This window comes from Tachypleus tridentatus, chromosome 1 (genome assembly GCF_004210375.1).
Source record: "Tachypleus tridentatus isolate NWPU-2018 chromosome 1, ASM421037v1, whole genome shotgun sequence".
NCBI classification, from domain to species: Eukaryota; Metazoa; Arthropoda; class Merostomata; order Xiphosura; family Limulidae; genus Tachypleus; species Tachypleus tridentatus.
The window spans coordinates 181,799,177-181,816,556 of NC_134825.1; the positions used below are offsets into that span (position 1 = coordinate 181,799,177).

General features: G+C 34.0%; 1 long non-coding RNA gene across 1 annotated transcript; it reads right to left on the bottom strand.

Annotated features, from left to right (window-relative positions):
• Positions 1-12,197: 12,197 nt before the first annotated feature.
• Positions 12,198-16,184, bottom strand: LOC143231813 (uncharacterized). Its single transcript, XR_013017217.1, has 2 exons — positions 16,125-16,184; positions 12,198-16,075 (listed from the first exon to the last, which is right to left on the bottom strand). It is a non-coding gene; the product is annotated as an uncharacterized LOC143231813 (long non-coding RNA).
• Positions 16,185-17,380: the final 1,196 nt, after the last annotated feature.

Below are 17,380 nucleotides of genomic sequence, written 5' to 3' on the forward strand. Positions count from 1 at the left end.
AATGATGTATTGTGAGTGTAACATGTTGCTGGTAGTGTAATGATGTATTGTGAGTGTAACATGTTGCTGGTAGTGTAATGATGTATTGTGAGTGTAACATGTTGCTGGTAGTGTAATGATGTATTGTGAGTGTAATATGTTGCTGGTAGTGTATTGATGTATTGTGAGTGTAACATGTTGCTGGTAGTGTAATGATGTATTGTGAGTGTAACATGTTGCTGGTAGTGTAATGATGTATTGTGAGTGTAACATGTTGCTGGTAGTGTAATGATGTATTGTGAGTGTAACATGTTGATGGTAGTGTAATGATGTATTGTGAGTGTAACATATTGCTGGTAGTGTAATGATGTATTGTGAGTGTAACATGTTACTGGTAGTGTAATGATGTATTGTGAGTGTAACATGTTACTGGTAGTGTAATGATGTATTGTGAGTGTAACATGTTGCTGGTAGTGCAATGATCTGATGGATGTATTGTGAGTGTAACATGTTGCTGGTAGTGTAATGATCTGATGGATGTATTGTGAGTGTAACATGTTACTGGTAGTGTAATGATGTATTGTGTAACATGTTACTGGTAGTGTAATGATGTATTGTGAGTGTAACATGTTGCTGGTAGTGTAATGATGTATTGAGAGTGTAACATGTTACTAGTATTGTAATGATGTATTGTGTAACATGTTGCTGGTAGTGTAATGATGTATTGTGAGTGTAATATGTTGCTGGTAGTGTAATGATGTATTGTGAGTGTAACATGTTGCTGGTAGTGTAATGATGGATGTATTGTGAGTGTAACATGTTGCTGGTAGTGTAATGATGTATTGTGTAACATGTTGCTGGTAGTGTAATGATGTATTGTGTAACATGTTAGTGGTAGTGTAATGATGTATTGTGAGTGTAACATGTTACTGGTAGTGTAATGATGTATTGTGAGTGTAACATGTTACTGGTAGTGTAATGATGTATTGTGAGTGTAACATGTTACTGGTAGTATAATGATGTATTGTGAGTGTAACATGTTACATGTTACGATGTGAGGACTGTACTTATGGCAGAGGCCAAGTACGTGAACTTCTTTTAAACAAAAGACAAACATTCATAGTGGAGCTACATTTGTCATTGTTGATCACGTACAACCCACATTGCCTTTGTGGTGTAGTGGAGCTACATTTGTCATTGTTGATCACATACAGCCCACATTGCCTTTGTGGTGTAGTGGAGCTACATTTGTCATTGTTGATCACGTACAACCCACATTGCCTTTGTGGTGTAGTGGAGCAACATTTGTCATTGTTGATCACGTGCAGCCCACATTGCCTTTGTGGTGTAGTGGAGCTACATTTGTCATTGTTGATCACGTACAACCCACATTGCCTTTGTGGTGTAGTGGAGCTACATTTGTCATTGTTGATCACGTACAACCCACATTGCCTTTGTGGTGTAGTGGAGCTACATTTGTCATTGTTGATCACGTACAACCCACATTGCCTTTGTGGTGTAGTGGAGCTACATTTGTCATTGTTGATCACATACAACCCACATTGCCTTTGTGGTGTAGTGGAGCTACATTTGTCATTGTTGATCACATACAACCCACATTGCCTTTGTGGTGTAGTGGAGCTACATTTGTCATTGTTGATCACGTACAACCCACATTGCCTTTGTGGTGTTCTAGAAGTTTTAGTTAATAAATAGTCCATTGGCTAGCACATCAATCAGACTTCCATTTAGTTTACACCTCTATGATAAACTTAAAAGTCACTTTGCCACCATAATATTCTTTGTAGTTACAACAAATGAAACAAGACTTTGTGTAGAATACCACACAGGTTACAATATGTTACAGGTTATTCAACCAGATATTACATTAGAGCATATATAAAATGGTCAGCTACTATAAAAGGTTGTTGAAGTTACACATTGCTCTAGTTTCTCTCACTGAAAGGTTGGATGGAACCGTAACTTATAAGAAAGAAACGAAATGAAAAAAATCAATTAACAAATACAGTAACAGCAGTTGTTACAGTTGACAAGTTGTTATTTCACAGTAACAGCAGTTGTTACAGTTGACAAGTTGTTATTTCACAGTAACAGCAGTTGTTACAGTTGACAAGTTGTTATTTCACAGTAACAGCAGTTGTTACAGTTGACAAGTTATTTCACAGTAACAGCAGTTGTTACAGTTGACAAGTTATTTCACAGTAACAGCAGTTGTTACAGTTGACAAGTTATTTCACAGTAACAGCAGTTGTTACAGTTGACAAGTTATTTCACAGTAACAGCAGTTGTTATTTCACAGTAACAGCAGTTGTTATAGTTGACAAGTTATTTCACAGTAACAGCAGTTGTTACAGTTGACAAGTTGTTATTTCACAGTAACAGCAGTTGTTACAGTTGACAAGTTGTTATTTCACAGTAACAGCAGTTGTTACAGTTGACAAGTTGTTATTTCACAGTAACAGTAGTTGTTACAGTTGACAAGTTGTTATTTCACAGTAACAGCAGTTGTTACAGTTGACAAGTTATTTCACAGTAACAGCAGTTGTTACAGTTGACAAGTTGTTATTTCACAGTAACAGTAGTTGTTACAGTTGACAAGTTGTTATTTCACAGTAACAGCAGTTGTTACAGTTGACAAGTTGTTATTTCACAGTAACAGCAGTTGTTACAGTTGACAAGTTGTTATTTCACAGTAACAGTAGTTGTTACAGTTGACAAGTTGTTATTTCACAGTAACAGCAGTTGTTACAGTTGACAAGTTGTTATTTCACAGTAACAGTAGTTGTTACAGTTGACAAGTTGTTATTTCACAGTAACAGCAGTTGTTACAGTTGACAAGTTGTTATTTCATTTACTAAAACATTTCGACTAATTGGTAAAATTAGTTTATTCGTGCAAGTGAGAGCACATATATAAGTACTTCATTAATTCTTTAGACAAGGAATCTCTGAACACACTGTATGATCATCTTTACAGTTCACAAAACGTGTCTGCAACGGTACACTTCGGTAAACGAAATATTCCAGAAAAATACATGTGATAATTATTGTCTAGCGTGATAACCGTTTTGATTTTTCTAGTTCTCAGTTTAGTTTAGAATATCAATTCCATTTATATTATCGGAATGATATTTCTGTTTCTTGAGAGTTCTTACAATGCAAAGTATTTCTTCAGTTTTCAGTCGCCTGGCATGGCCAGGTGGATAAGGCACTCGATTCGTAACCTGAGGGTCGTGGGTTCGAGTCCCCGTTACACCAAATATGCTCGCTCTTTCAGCCGTGGGGACGTTATAATGTGCGGTCAATTCCACTATTCGTTGGTAAAAGAGTAGCCCAAGGGTTGGCGGTGGGTGATGATGACTAGCTGCCTTCTCTCTAGTCTGACACTGCTAAATTAGGGATGGTTAGCGCAGATAGCCCTCGAGTAGCTTTGCGCGAAATTCAGAATGAACAAACCAAACCAGTTTTCAGAAGAACTGGTCTGTCACTAAACACTGTGGAGCTTAGTATATAGAGATGGGTAGAGAAATAATGGTTTCTGCATTTAATCTGTTTTAGTTGCTTACAAATAACTGTTAAGTTATAGCCTTATTTGAGCACCTAATTGCCATTATCGAGTGTTTCACAGTTTCTGATACTCCCAGTATCATTGAAAAATGTTACTGAAATAGAGAACTTGGAACTCATCAAAGTGTTCATCATTGTTTTTTATTCTCTCACGCTAGCAAAAAGATCGATGAATTTTTCGAACTGGTTTTATTACAACAGAAAACATTTTAAGAACACTGCTGAATTCAATCTCTTATTTTATGATGCTTACAAATAACTAATGAAGTGGAGATATAGCCTTCCTATTGTCATTATCGAATAATATTATTCTGTTCGTGTGCCACATGTATTTTTGTGGAAAATTGATAAAAATGAAAACAATTACTAGCAGTGAGTTTAATTTATAAGCATATAATATTTCCATTTTTCATAAATAACAGTTTCATTTCTTGACGCTAGATGGTAACACAACTTATTATATAATGACCTTTTCTGACTTTTCATTGTATTGTACAACATGGTATCTGACAGAACAATGTTATAAAAACAAATGAATAAATAAATAAAAAAGAATGTTATTATTGAAGGTATCAAGGAGATCACGTATACATGCAGCAGACGTATTTGTGTACTTGTTTTTGATGTCCGAGTTTCTTAATTGTCAAAACAATGCATTATATACTGGTCTACTTTTGTTAAAATTTTCAGTGGGGCTGAGCCCATCAGCGTGTGTGTGTGATTGCTATCACACTTCCTGACCTAGGATCTATACAGTGTTCTCCCTATTAACCTACATGACCTTAAAACGTGGTGCGCTCTATTATACGTATATACAGCGAGGTGGGGTGGTGTTAATAGGTGTGGTTTCCGTAATTAACGTCGGTCCAGCGCTCAGGGGTACTTGTACTGTACTTTGGGTACCATTTTAGCTTCAATGACCGTCATTATAATCCAATCTTTAAAAAACTCATATGATATTAATATTATATATTATCACCGAATTATAAAAATGAAACAAATGTTCCATTATCAGTAACAACCATATAAGGTATGCAGTGCGCAAGAGACTACGAGTTCTAGGAGGCTCACCAAGCCATAATTCAAACAAGTACCAGTGTTCTACCATATATATAATCATTCTACATTTGTGTCGGATAGGGGACTATTGGGCTCATAAGTAAGTGTGGTACTCACATATCAACCTAATTATATACGAGGGCTGTTCAAAAAATACGCGGACTGACGTCATAAAACAAAATGTACTTTATTTAGAAGTTACAGGTCTGGGACCCCTTCAAAGTACTCCCCTCCCCAACGCACACACTTATCCCAACGATGTTTCCACTTGTTGAAACAGTCCTGGTACGCTTCTTTTGTAATGTCCTCCAGCTCCTTCGTCGCATTTGCCTTAATCTCGGGAATCGTCTCAAATCTTCTTCCTTTCAAGGGTCTTTTGAGTTTGGGGAACAAGACAATATCTCAAGGAGCAAGGTCAGGTGAGTAGGGGGGGTGGGGAAGAACAGTGATCAAGTGTTTGGCCAAAAACTCACGAGTTCTCAGGCACAAATTTCGCAGCAACGCGGTGCATCTTCAATTTTTCGGTCAAAATCTCGTAACAAGATCCAACTGATATCCCACACTCTTCAGCAAGCTCCCTGACAGTCAGACGTCGATTTGCCCGCACCAGGGTGTTGATTTTGTCGACGTGTGGATCGTCAGTTGACGTGGAAGGACGTCCAGGACGCTCATCATCTTCAATGGACTGTCGACCATCCTTAAAACGTTCATGCCACTTGAAACATGCCGTACGCTTCATAGCAACATCACCGTAAGCCGTGTTAAGCATAGCAAAAGTTTCAGTCGCAGAGTTTCCAAGTTTAACACAAACTTTCACAGTGAGTCGTTGCTCATTCAGGTCATTCATTCTGAAATCCGCCAAACGAAAAATTCGCACTTCACTTAAAACCGCGTAGCTAATACACAAATGAAGATATCTGCAATCGGGAAATGGCGTCGTAATCAGCTGATCTGTGCGAACCTAGCGACATCAAGCGGATTTCCCTGGAACCAACTGGAGCCGCGCAATTCAAACAGTCCGCGTATTTTTTGAACAGCCCTCGTATATAATCATTCTACATTTGTGTCTGATAGGGGACTATTGGGCTCATAACTAAATGTGGTACTCACTTATCAACCTAATTGAAGAAAATGGTATTTCAAAAAAAAGAGAATTGAACAAGTAATTAACTAATTACAATAATTAAATATGATGTAGAAATGTCAAAACAGTAATGAGGTAGTGATGAATACGTAGAACCATATAAACATCCTTACGTAAGTAGCCAATAAATACAGTCAAACTTATTTATAAGTTTATAGTTATCAGCCACTGTAAGACGGTATAGCACTGTTCAGATTAAACGGTTTTATTCAAACTTGAATCCATGTAATTGACAGGAATTCAACATTTAGTTGTAAATAAAAGCTATTATTGGAAATATTTGGCTACTTGTATAGTGAGTTGTGTATCCATCCATATCTTGTTTCAGTATTTTTTTTAGTGTTGCCATCCATATGTTATACTTAATATTTGCATTTTTTTACAAATACTTTTATGTATTGCATTTGTAGCTGTTGATACAAAGATATACAAGTTTTGTATTAGCAACTAGAAAATCGCTGGTCTTTGTTAGCTGAAAATCACGTGTTTTAACGATCGTTTCTTAGCTAAAAGCTAAATGTTTGTATCCCTCGTTCTGTTGACCATTTGTAAGATTAAACTACATGTTCTAGGTACTGTGTAGTGGATCCTGTCTGAAAACCAGAAATAATTACATACCTTAGTGAAAATGACCGGTTAGTAATAACAGTGGTCCTGCTTGTACTTTTTCAAGTTGTGGAAAATATATATATATATATATCGGTAGACAACACCTGTATTTGTGTAGAATATATATACATATCGGTAGACATTACCTGTGTTTCTCTTATATCCTAAGCAGATTGGTAAAATTGGATTTTACCTTTCTGTGATATACAATCCACTTTTAAAGGCTATTACTTAGAGCACAGTGTTTTAAAGAAAAGTTTCAATACTATTTCTACTCTAAATTTGACTGTCTATGGATAATAGTAAACTACAAAATACACCATCCAAGTTCATTATACCTGCAGCTTCTACTTTAAACTTTGATATGTATGTGTGTGTGTATATATATATTAATTTTCTAGGAAGTGTAGACGAACTGACGAGGTTGGTTGTCGAACCCGAAACATCAAATTGTATTAAAGTAGCTGAATGTTTTTCTATAATCACATGTAAGTAAAGACATCAACTTGTATTAAAATAGCTGAATGTTTTTCTATAATCACATATAAGTAAAGACATCAACTTGTATTAAAATAGCTGAATGTTTTTCTATAATCACATGTAAGTAAAGACATCAACTTGTATTAAAATAGCTGAATGTTTTTCTATAATCACATGTAAGTAAAGACATCAACTTGTATTAAAATAGCTGAATGTTTTTCTATAATCACATGTAAGTAAAGACATCAACTTGTATTAAAGTAGCTGAATGTTTTTCTATAATCACATGTAAGTAAAGACATCAACTTGTATTAAAATAGCTGAATGTTTTTCTATAATCACATGTAAGTAAAGACATCAACTTGTATTAAAATAGCTGAATGTTTTTCTATAATCACGTGTAAGTAAAGACATCAACTTGTATTAAAATAGCTGAATGTTTTACTATAATCACATGTAAGTAAAGACATCAACTTGTATTAAAATAGCTGAATGTTTTTCTATAATCACATGTAAGTAAAGACATCAACTTGTATTAAAATAGCTGAATGTTTTTCTATAATCACATGTAAAGACATCAACTTGTATTAAAGTAGCTGAATGTTTTTCTATAATCACATGTAAGTAAAGACATCAACATGTATTAAAATAGCTGAATGTTTTTCTATAATTACATGTAAGTAAAGACATCAACTTGTATTAAAATAGCTGAATGTTTCTCTGTAATCATGTGTAAGTGAGATTCATTCGATCTCGGGAAGTGTTTTAATGATTTATGAAAGACTGTTTAGTTTTTGGAATTTCGCACAAAGCTACTCGAGGGCTATCTGTGCTAGCCGTCCTAATTTAGCAGTGTAAGACTAGAGGGAAGGCAGCTAGTCATCACCGCCCACCGCCAACTCTTGGGCTACTCTTTTACCAACGAATAGTGGGATTGACCGTCACATTATAACGCCCCCACGGCTGAGAGGGCGGGCATGTTTGGCGCGAACCCGCGACCCTCAGATTACGAAGCGCACGCCTTAACGCGCTAGGCCATGCCAGGCCCATAATAAAGTTTGGAAAAAGTTACTCCATGGCTATCAGCGCTAGCCGTCCCTAATTTAGCAGTTTTATTGTAGAGGTAAAGATGCTAGTTAACACCACCCACTGCAACTATTGGGGTGTTGTTTAGCAACTAATTATAACACACCTGGTTGTGAAAGGACGAACTTGTTGACTGACGAAAATTGGAATCCGTGCCCCACCTGATTACTAGTTCGCACGCCTTGCCCGTCAGAGTATGGTAGCCACACTCACACTGAGGAAACAAAGTACACTTTAACTATTTTTCTGATTTAAAAAGAAACTTCAAATAAAATTTTCACTATAGCAGCAGCTGAAACATGTTTACTTTATTAAGATACTGAATGAAACGTGTTCAGTTATTTCAGTAGATACTGTTGTGTTGGTTATGCAACACAAAGAAAAAAACAGAAAAAAGGATAAGTTAAAACATTTTTTCCTATAATATTTAGAAGCATTACTAGAAATTGTGACTCAATCACTATATAGATATTGTTATAAAAAGGATCAGTGTATAGTATTGTAAATTTCTAATGACCTATTGAGGAGAGATTTAAATTACCATTTTGTCAAATAAACCGAACCATTTCTATATAGATAGTGCTGCCACCTGCCTGATACACATTGATCAACTTATGATTTTACCAACATACTCCCATAACTCTAATTTATACTTCAAGTGTTATACATTGACTGACTCTTTAGTTTTCCAGTAATAATCAAAGTTTCAAAATGGCTCTGGATACTTGTTAATGCATTTATAATTTCAATATACGTAAAACAATGGTAATGACTTTTTTATAGCACCCATTTTTACTGTGGTTCAACACCTGTTTTCATTTACAGCATCTCCTACTGGAAGGTCGACTTTTATTCAACATTATCTCACCCCAATCTACAGTAAGTTTCTGGAACTTGTTCGCTGACATACATCCCACACCTTTCTGGCAATAGCTGCACATCCAACAGGTCAGTATTTTCTAGAAGTTTTACAATACATAAAACATTGATTCATATGCTTCTAGTAGTAAGTTTTATTTATAAATGATGGTCACTACTGATAACACAATCGTTTCCATAAGATATAAACGTACTAAATCATGGTTAAAAGGCTGATAAAAGTTTCGTTTATAATGTTTCTGCTCCTTTGCTGGACGAGTTTTCTTCTAAGCAAAACAGTGTTTGTAATTAGACACTATAAACTGGACATCAGCTGATGGTGACATAACTCTGTACTATAGGGTCCCAAGCTATTATCAATGAATATCTCATTTACATGTTCATAAACAAACTACCGCACGAAATTCAGGTAATGTAGACAGTAATTTAATGTACTGGTTAAACTATGAATGTAGAACAATAGATTAAGATGAAGCTCTTAAGACCACCTATCAACATTTATAATTTTGGACTACTAACCAAAAGAAAACCATAGTACTGATCAGTAGACAGTTAACTCACCTCCTACTTGCTTCAATCCATGCCAAGAGACTGACTCTCACTCTTATAAAGCACCCATACCGTTAAGTGTAGGTTATATTTTATAGTATAGCAAAGATACGAAACCAGCACACCATATCCAAAATTCTTGGATTTACCATGTGGTTAGTCCGTGTTATACAGACTAGAAAATCAAGTATCTAATATTTACACAAACTTCATGTACGGTATCAGAACCATAAGTGTCATTACATTTACGGTATTAGAACTAAAAGTCTAGTTTGGCGTCATTAAGATTATTTTCTTCATTCAGTGTTTAGTGTGTTACATAACTTCTTTATTATACAACTACCTTTATATTCTTCAAAATTCATTGTAACATGACTTCTTTATTGTACAAACTTTATTCCCTTCAACATCCACTGTTTACATTGTTATAATGCTCCTGTATTATAAAAGTTTATTCTCTTCAACATTCATTGTTTATAGTGTTACATGGCTACTTTATTGTACAACTAACTTTATTCTCTTCAACATTCACTGCTTACTTTGTTACATAGCTTCTGCATAATACAACTAACTTTACTCTCTAACATTCATTGTTTACAGTGTTTTCTGGATTCTTTATTGGACAAATAACTTTACTGTTCATTTTTTCAAGTGTTTCGTACCTTCTTTATTGTACAGTTTACTCTCTTCAACTTTAATTGTTCACATTGTTACATAGCTTCGTTTTTGTACAACTAACTTTATTCTCTTTAATTATGTACAGTGTTAGGTAGTTTATTGTACAACAAACTTTACTGGTGTTAACATTCATTGTTTACATTGTTATGTAGTTTATTTATTATACAACTTTATTATTGTACAACTAACTTTGCTTTCTAACATTCATTGCTTACATTGTTACATGCTTTATTATTCAACTATTTTTATTCTCTTCAACATTCATTGTTTAATGTTACATAGCTTCTTTATTTTAGAACGTTCTCTTAAAAATACATTGTTTACATTGTTACATGGCTTCCTTATTGTAGAACTTTACTCTCTTCAACATTCATTTTTACATTGTTTCCTAGCTTCTCTGTTGTACCACTAACTTTATTCTCTTTACTATTCATTGTTCAGTTTACATTGCTGCTTTATTGTACAACTAACTTTATTATCTGCAACATTCATTGTTTACAGTGTTACATAGTTTGTTATACAACTAACTTTATTCTCTTCAACATTTATTGTTACCTGTCTTCTTTGTTGTACAACTATCTTTATTCTTTTTTGTATTCATAGTAAAACTAATTATTTTCATCAGTATTCATTGTTCCAAGTGTTGTGTGGATAACTCATTACAGAATAAAATTGTTGTTGTTTCGAATTAAGCACAAAGCTACACAATGGGCTATCTGTGCTCTGCCCACCACGGGTATCGAAACCCGGTTTTTAGCGTTGTAAGTCCGCAGACATACCACTGAGCCACTGGGGGGCTAGAATAAAATATTTCCATCTTCCATATTCATTGATCACATGATATGTACTGCTTTTACTCATTTTAAAAAGTAGCATTACATATGATTCTTTAATATCTATTTTTCCTATTGTATATTGGTCATTGGTTTCTGAAAGTAGCAGCATTATCCCTTTCAGCAATCATTGTTGGAGACTTCTTATTACAAAGTATTAGTGATTATGTGGATGTGGGTAGGTTTGGTATTCCCGGATTTTCATAAATTATTTGACAAGGTTCCATAAGGGGATAAGTTAGCAGACTGGACAAAAGAGGGACTGGATGAAGGAAAGCAGAGGGTTGTTACATATGGATTTCAAACTGGATTGATGTCAAAAGTAGTGTACTTCATGGCTCAGTCTTATGATCTTTGCTCATTTTGACTTATACCAATGATAGATGAATGGTCAATAAATTATTTAAATTTACAGATTAAATTTACATCAAGGTCTTTGTTGTGGCTAGTTGTGAAGAGGATGTTGCTGATTTACAAAAGGATTTAGATCATTTAGTGAGTTGGAAAAATATATGGTTGATGGATTTTAATTATATTAAATGTAAGGTAATGCATGTGGGTTATCATAGTTTGAATTATAAGTATAATTTTTATGGGAATAACCTTAACAGTGTTATGAAGGAAAGGGATCTTCGTGTAACAGTTCATCAGTCTCTAAAGCCATCCAAGCAGTGTGTTGTTACGAGGGGTAGGATAAATAGGATATTAGGTTGTATCTACAGGTATATTGAATACAAGTCTAAATAGGTTATAATTTTATTGTACAGGTCACTGGTTGATTTGGAATAGTGTTGGGCTCCTTACCTTATGAAAGACATTGAATTACTAGAAAGGGTTCAGAGGAAGGTCACTAGAATAGTGCCTGGGATGGAGGGTTGTTATAAGAGAAGAGACTGAAATCTCTGTTTTCTCTTGAAAAAAAGAAGAGTTAGTGTAGGTCTGATTGAGGTGTTTAAGATTCTTATTGGAACCAATAATGTTGGTGCATCATGTTTAACAGTGATAACAGTAAGAACAGAAAACATGTTGGAATGGTAGGAGTCATCTTCAGCTAAGACTGTTTCATTATACTAACAGGGATTTGGCCTGTGAAATGGGTTGCCTTCAGATGTTCTAGAGGCAATAAATTTAAATGAGTTTAAAAAAAGCTTGATGAGGGCTAGCTTTAAGATTTTTAAAATTAATTTCAGTTTAGAGGATAGAACAGCTAAGATGGACCAGTAGGTCCCATCTTGTTTGAAAACATTACGTTAATGTGTTCTACCATTTAGTAGATTTTTGGGATTATCTGGTAGAAATAATGCAAAGTCCAAGTAATAATAATGGATTTATTTATTTAATCATGTTTACTAATAGGTAATATTGTCATGCCCGTTTTCACAAAGACCATTTAAACAGAACTACAATACTGTATGGTTAACTCACTAATCCAATTTTAGAAACGGTAAGCCTCACCATCTAACAGATACTGAACTCAATTTGTTAATACCTAACGATTAATGAGTAACACTCTCTGGCATTCTTGGTTTATACTTGCTACAAGAAACTTCCATATCGTTACATGATTATCTCAATGAGCTCCCTCTAACAAGCAGATATCTAACTTAAAATATTAAAAGTATATATCTTAACACAATGATATTGTCAATATTCATTGTTTGCAATGTATAACTGGAAATTATGAAAACAACAACATTAGGAAAAGTAGACAGTAGTCCTCATACAAACATTACTTGGACAATTATGTTTTCCTTATACCACAAGTAGCATCTTACATGCTCAACAGAATTGGTTAAGTTGTATCCTATGCTTACTAGCAAGGTGTGTTTTTACACATCATTGGCCTTAACTACAATCATAAGTAACAAGTTCCAGCACCTGGCCAGGTAAGGATCTAACAAATATAAACAATGATTGATGTTTCCAGTGAAGTGTTTATATCTAAATTAATTTTTAAAATGACATACTTATTTTAAAATATAACTTTTTTTTTGCTAAGCACAAATGTACACAATGGACTTTCTGTTGTGTGTCCACCCAGAGTATTGAAACCCAGTTTTCAGCATTAAAATTATAACTTTTACTCCATATACTGACAACATATATTATGTTATAACAACTAAACATGAAGTGATTTCATATGCTGGGGAATTTATAGTTTTGTTTCTTCCCATAGTAACAAATTATTTTATCAAATAAAAAACATTCTTACATTAGTATCTTTTCATACAAACTTCATGAGTGCTACAGTTGGTATATCCATGAATTATAATTATTACAAATACATTTTACTTAAATAAAATTGACATACATCTTACACAGAGGATGCAAAATACACTAAGTTGTTTATTTTTATGCTGAACTACCCTCACAAGTGTCTACTAAAAACAAAAGTTTATGATCTTTCAGATGCTGATGGGTTTTTCACATAGGTAATTACAAACTCATGATCTTTATTAAGGATTACACGTTCTGAAATTAATAACCTACTGAAGTGTCATTACAGGGTTTAAATTTACAAACCTGAAGTGTAATTAATTATAGGTTCTCAAATTAAGAACCTACTAAAGTGTGATTATAGGTTCTGAAAATAAAAATCTACTAAAGTGTAGTTATGAGTGACATTTGAAACTAGAGATCTTAAGTGTCATTCAGGTAACAAGCTTGCCAAAAAGAACATTCCTTAGCTGGTACTTCAATTTGCCAAGCTATATATTAACATTCTGTACAGTATAACTACTTGAAGATTTCATCCTATCCACTAACTGTAAAAATAGTTATTTTTTATTCAATACTTATTGTTTACATTGTATACAACATTACACATTGTAAGCAGGAACATTCTTTAATAATCATTGTTTATGTTGTACAAGTGGCTACATTCAGTGTAAAAAGTAAATTATTCATACTTACTTGTTTACCATGTATCACCTCCCTTTATCAGTGCCATATTTTATTTCCCTTATAATTTGTTCATGACATCTTGTCCAGCTATGATTCATCAGTTAGTCTGAGGATTTAAAATTTAAAGTAATGGGTTTTGATACCTGTGGTGGACAGAATAAAAAATAGCCCATCATGCAAGTTTGTGCTTAACAACAAACGATATACCAAAAGACTTGAGACACAAGTGAAAAATAATTTATACTTGAACATAATTTCTTTAGAATAATTTTCTGGACATCATCCACCTATGCCTAATGGTAGATACTGATCAAGCCTCAACTAGCAGTGGAATGGATGTTGCAATTGACATGTTTAGAAAATCAACTTCTTTGGCTCAAAAGGTTAAAGTCACTCAGGTCATTATGGATCTTCGGTAATAATACAATCCAAACATTCACTGGTTTTCACACCCATATGAATAGACAAGTTATTGTGATGTTATTGTTTTTATAACACATAGAAATGAATCAAATTGTTAGGTTTTTGTATGTGTATGAAAGTTTCACAACATCAACCATGAGTAACATGACTATTTAATGTCCAACTGTTATTTCATTATTTCTGATAGATAAGGAATGAATCCTCTCATTACTTCAATTAGCTCATGAAACTTGTCAACTAAACAAATATTGTACAGAGGACAATTTTAGATAATGTCTCTTTCCTTTATTAAATCAGTAATGACCTCATTATATGCTAACTGCACACTCTCTGTGTCAATTATCTAATTGAGTCCTTGTCTTTAAAACTCCAAATCAGAAGTCAATGAAACAGTAGAAATGGGCCCCCGTTTCAGGGTTTTTGTTTTATTCCCTCTTTTTGAGTAAACTTCATAAAGTTTGAAATGTGAATAGTTTCCAGTTACAAGATTATCAAACTAGACCATGCTAAGTGGTGAATGTTAACGTGAATAGTTTCCAGTTACAAGATTATCAAACTAGACCATGCCAAGTGGTGAATGTTAACGTGAATAGTTTCCAGTTACAAGATTGTTAATCAAACTAGACCATGCTAAGTGGTGAATGTTAACGTACACTTGATGGATTTTCTTTTCAGAAACATTCAAATTACAATTTTTCTACAATAAATTTGAACTATCAGTAACTTTATTACTAACTTATTTCCTTCATGGTATTTTGAAGGAAATTTGAAGACATTACAGAATCCTTAAGATAAATTGTTTTCTATTGATGTTCTGAAAAGCTAAACATCCTACATTAAATATACCAAAGACATGGCTAATGTAATGGTTTTCTTTGTGTATGAAACAGCTACATCCAGAAGTCCAGATAAAATGAGTCTTTAAAAAACAGTTAAAAGGGTTGTTAGATAAAGAACATTAAGTCTTTTGCTAATGGTATATGAGCTCAAGTGCCAAAGATACAAGTAGGAATATAATACATCAGCCATTAGAAAACACTGCAATCAAATAAGAAAACTGTAATGTTAAAACTTACATCACTATAGTTACCAACTACAAAACTAACTCTTAACCTGAATACGAGTGCAAAGCCACATCTTCAACTGTGGCAAGACAAAAGAACAAATTAAAGTGTAGGAAAATCTCAAAACAAGAAACTCGACAAGTGACTATTTATTGACAGATGACCATCCTAGCAATAAGACTTATGAGACATTAAGTTAGAGTAATACAGCATCATTACAGATATTTAAAACATTGTCAGTGTCCCAAAATATGGAAAATTGCAAGGCTGTGAAAAAGGAACCATCCCAATCCTCACTGATCTACTGAAAGCAGAAAATCAAAAACTAAAGACAATGGCACTCAGAGCTTTAGTGATGTAAGTATATTTTGGAACAGTATACACCTATAATCTCTGCAACTGTAAAATATAACACTTTCCTCTCCACAGTAAACACCTATAATCTCTGCAACTGTAAAATATAACACTTTCCTCTCCACAGTAAACACCTATAATCTCCGCAACTGTAAAATATAACACTTTCCTCTCCACAGTAAACACCTATAATCTCCATGACTGGAAAATATAACACCTTCCTCTCCACAGTAAACACCTATAATCTCCGCAACTGTAAAATATAACACTTTCCTCTCCACAGTAAACACCTATAATTTCCATGACTGGAAAATATAACACCTTCCTCTCCACAGTAAACACCTATAATCTCCATGACTAGAAAATATAACATCTTTCCTCTTCACAGTAAACACCTATAATCTCCATGACTGGAAAATATAACACCTTCCTCTCCACAGTAAACACCTATAATCTCCATGGCTGAAATATAACACTTTCTCTCCACAGTAAACACCTATAATCTCCATGACTGTAAAATATAACACTTTCTCTCCACAGTAAACACCTATAATCTCCATGACTGTAAAATATAACACTTTCCTCTCCACAGTAATATAATTTCCATGACTGGAAAATATAACACCTTCTCTCCACAGTAAACACCTATAATCTCCATGACTAATATAACATCTTCCTCTTCATGACTGGAAAATATAACACCTTCCTCTCCACAATAAACACTTATAATCTCCATGGCTGAATATAACACCTTCTGTAAACACCTGTAATCTCCATGAATATAACACTTTTCTCTCCACAGTAAACACCTGTAATCTCCATGAGGGAATAAAACACTTTCCTCTCCACAGTAAACACCTGTAATCTCCATGAGGGAATAAAACACTTTCCTCTCCACAGTAAACACTTATAATCTCCATGACTAGAAAATATAACATCTTCCTCTTCACAGTAAACACCTATAATCTCCATGACTGGAAAATATAACACCTTCCTCTTCACAATAAACACTTATAATCTCCATGGCTGAATATAACACCTTCTGCAATGAACACCTGTAAACTCCATAAGTGAATATAACACTTTCCTCTCCACAGTAAACACCGTAATCTCCATGAGGGAATAAAACACTTTCCTCTCCACAGTAAACACCGTAATCTCCATGAGGGAATAAAACACTTTCCTCTCCACAGTAAACACTCCATGACTGACTATAACACTTTTCTCTTCACATTGAACACCTATAATCTCCATGATAAACTTGTATAATGTTACTGCTAAAGGGTGAAAATATTAATTTCCATAGCTGATGGTAACAGAAATGTTTGTGAATGAAGCTTACATGTGTTGTGGACTATAAAACCACAGATGTTTAACTTGATATCACACTACCATCCAGCATGTAGTTTAAGACAGTGTAGATGAATCATTTCTCTTGTTTATATATTTTCTGTACAGTGACTACTAAAGGAAGATTCCTAGCACTTGATGCTAACATTTCTCATCTCCTCCATCTTCTCTATTTTCCCAGTCCTAATATTTGCAGGCACTGTTTGAAGGTACCCTATCATAATACGTATTTTAACTGAATCAACTTGATATGAAACAGTTTCAGTGTTAGAACAATCTCACTCAGTTTTCTAATATAGGTTTATAGTAAATGTTCTAAATTCATGCATTGTAACACCATCCTTATTTTGTTTATCCTGAGTGATAATCTATGATATATCATGGCTTAAAAATGTCATCAAT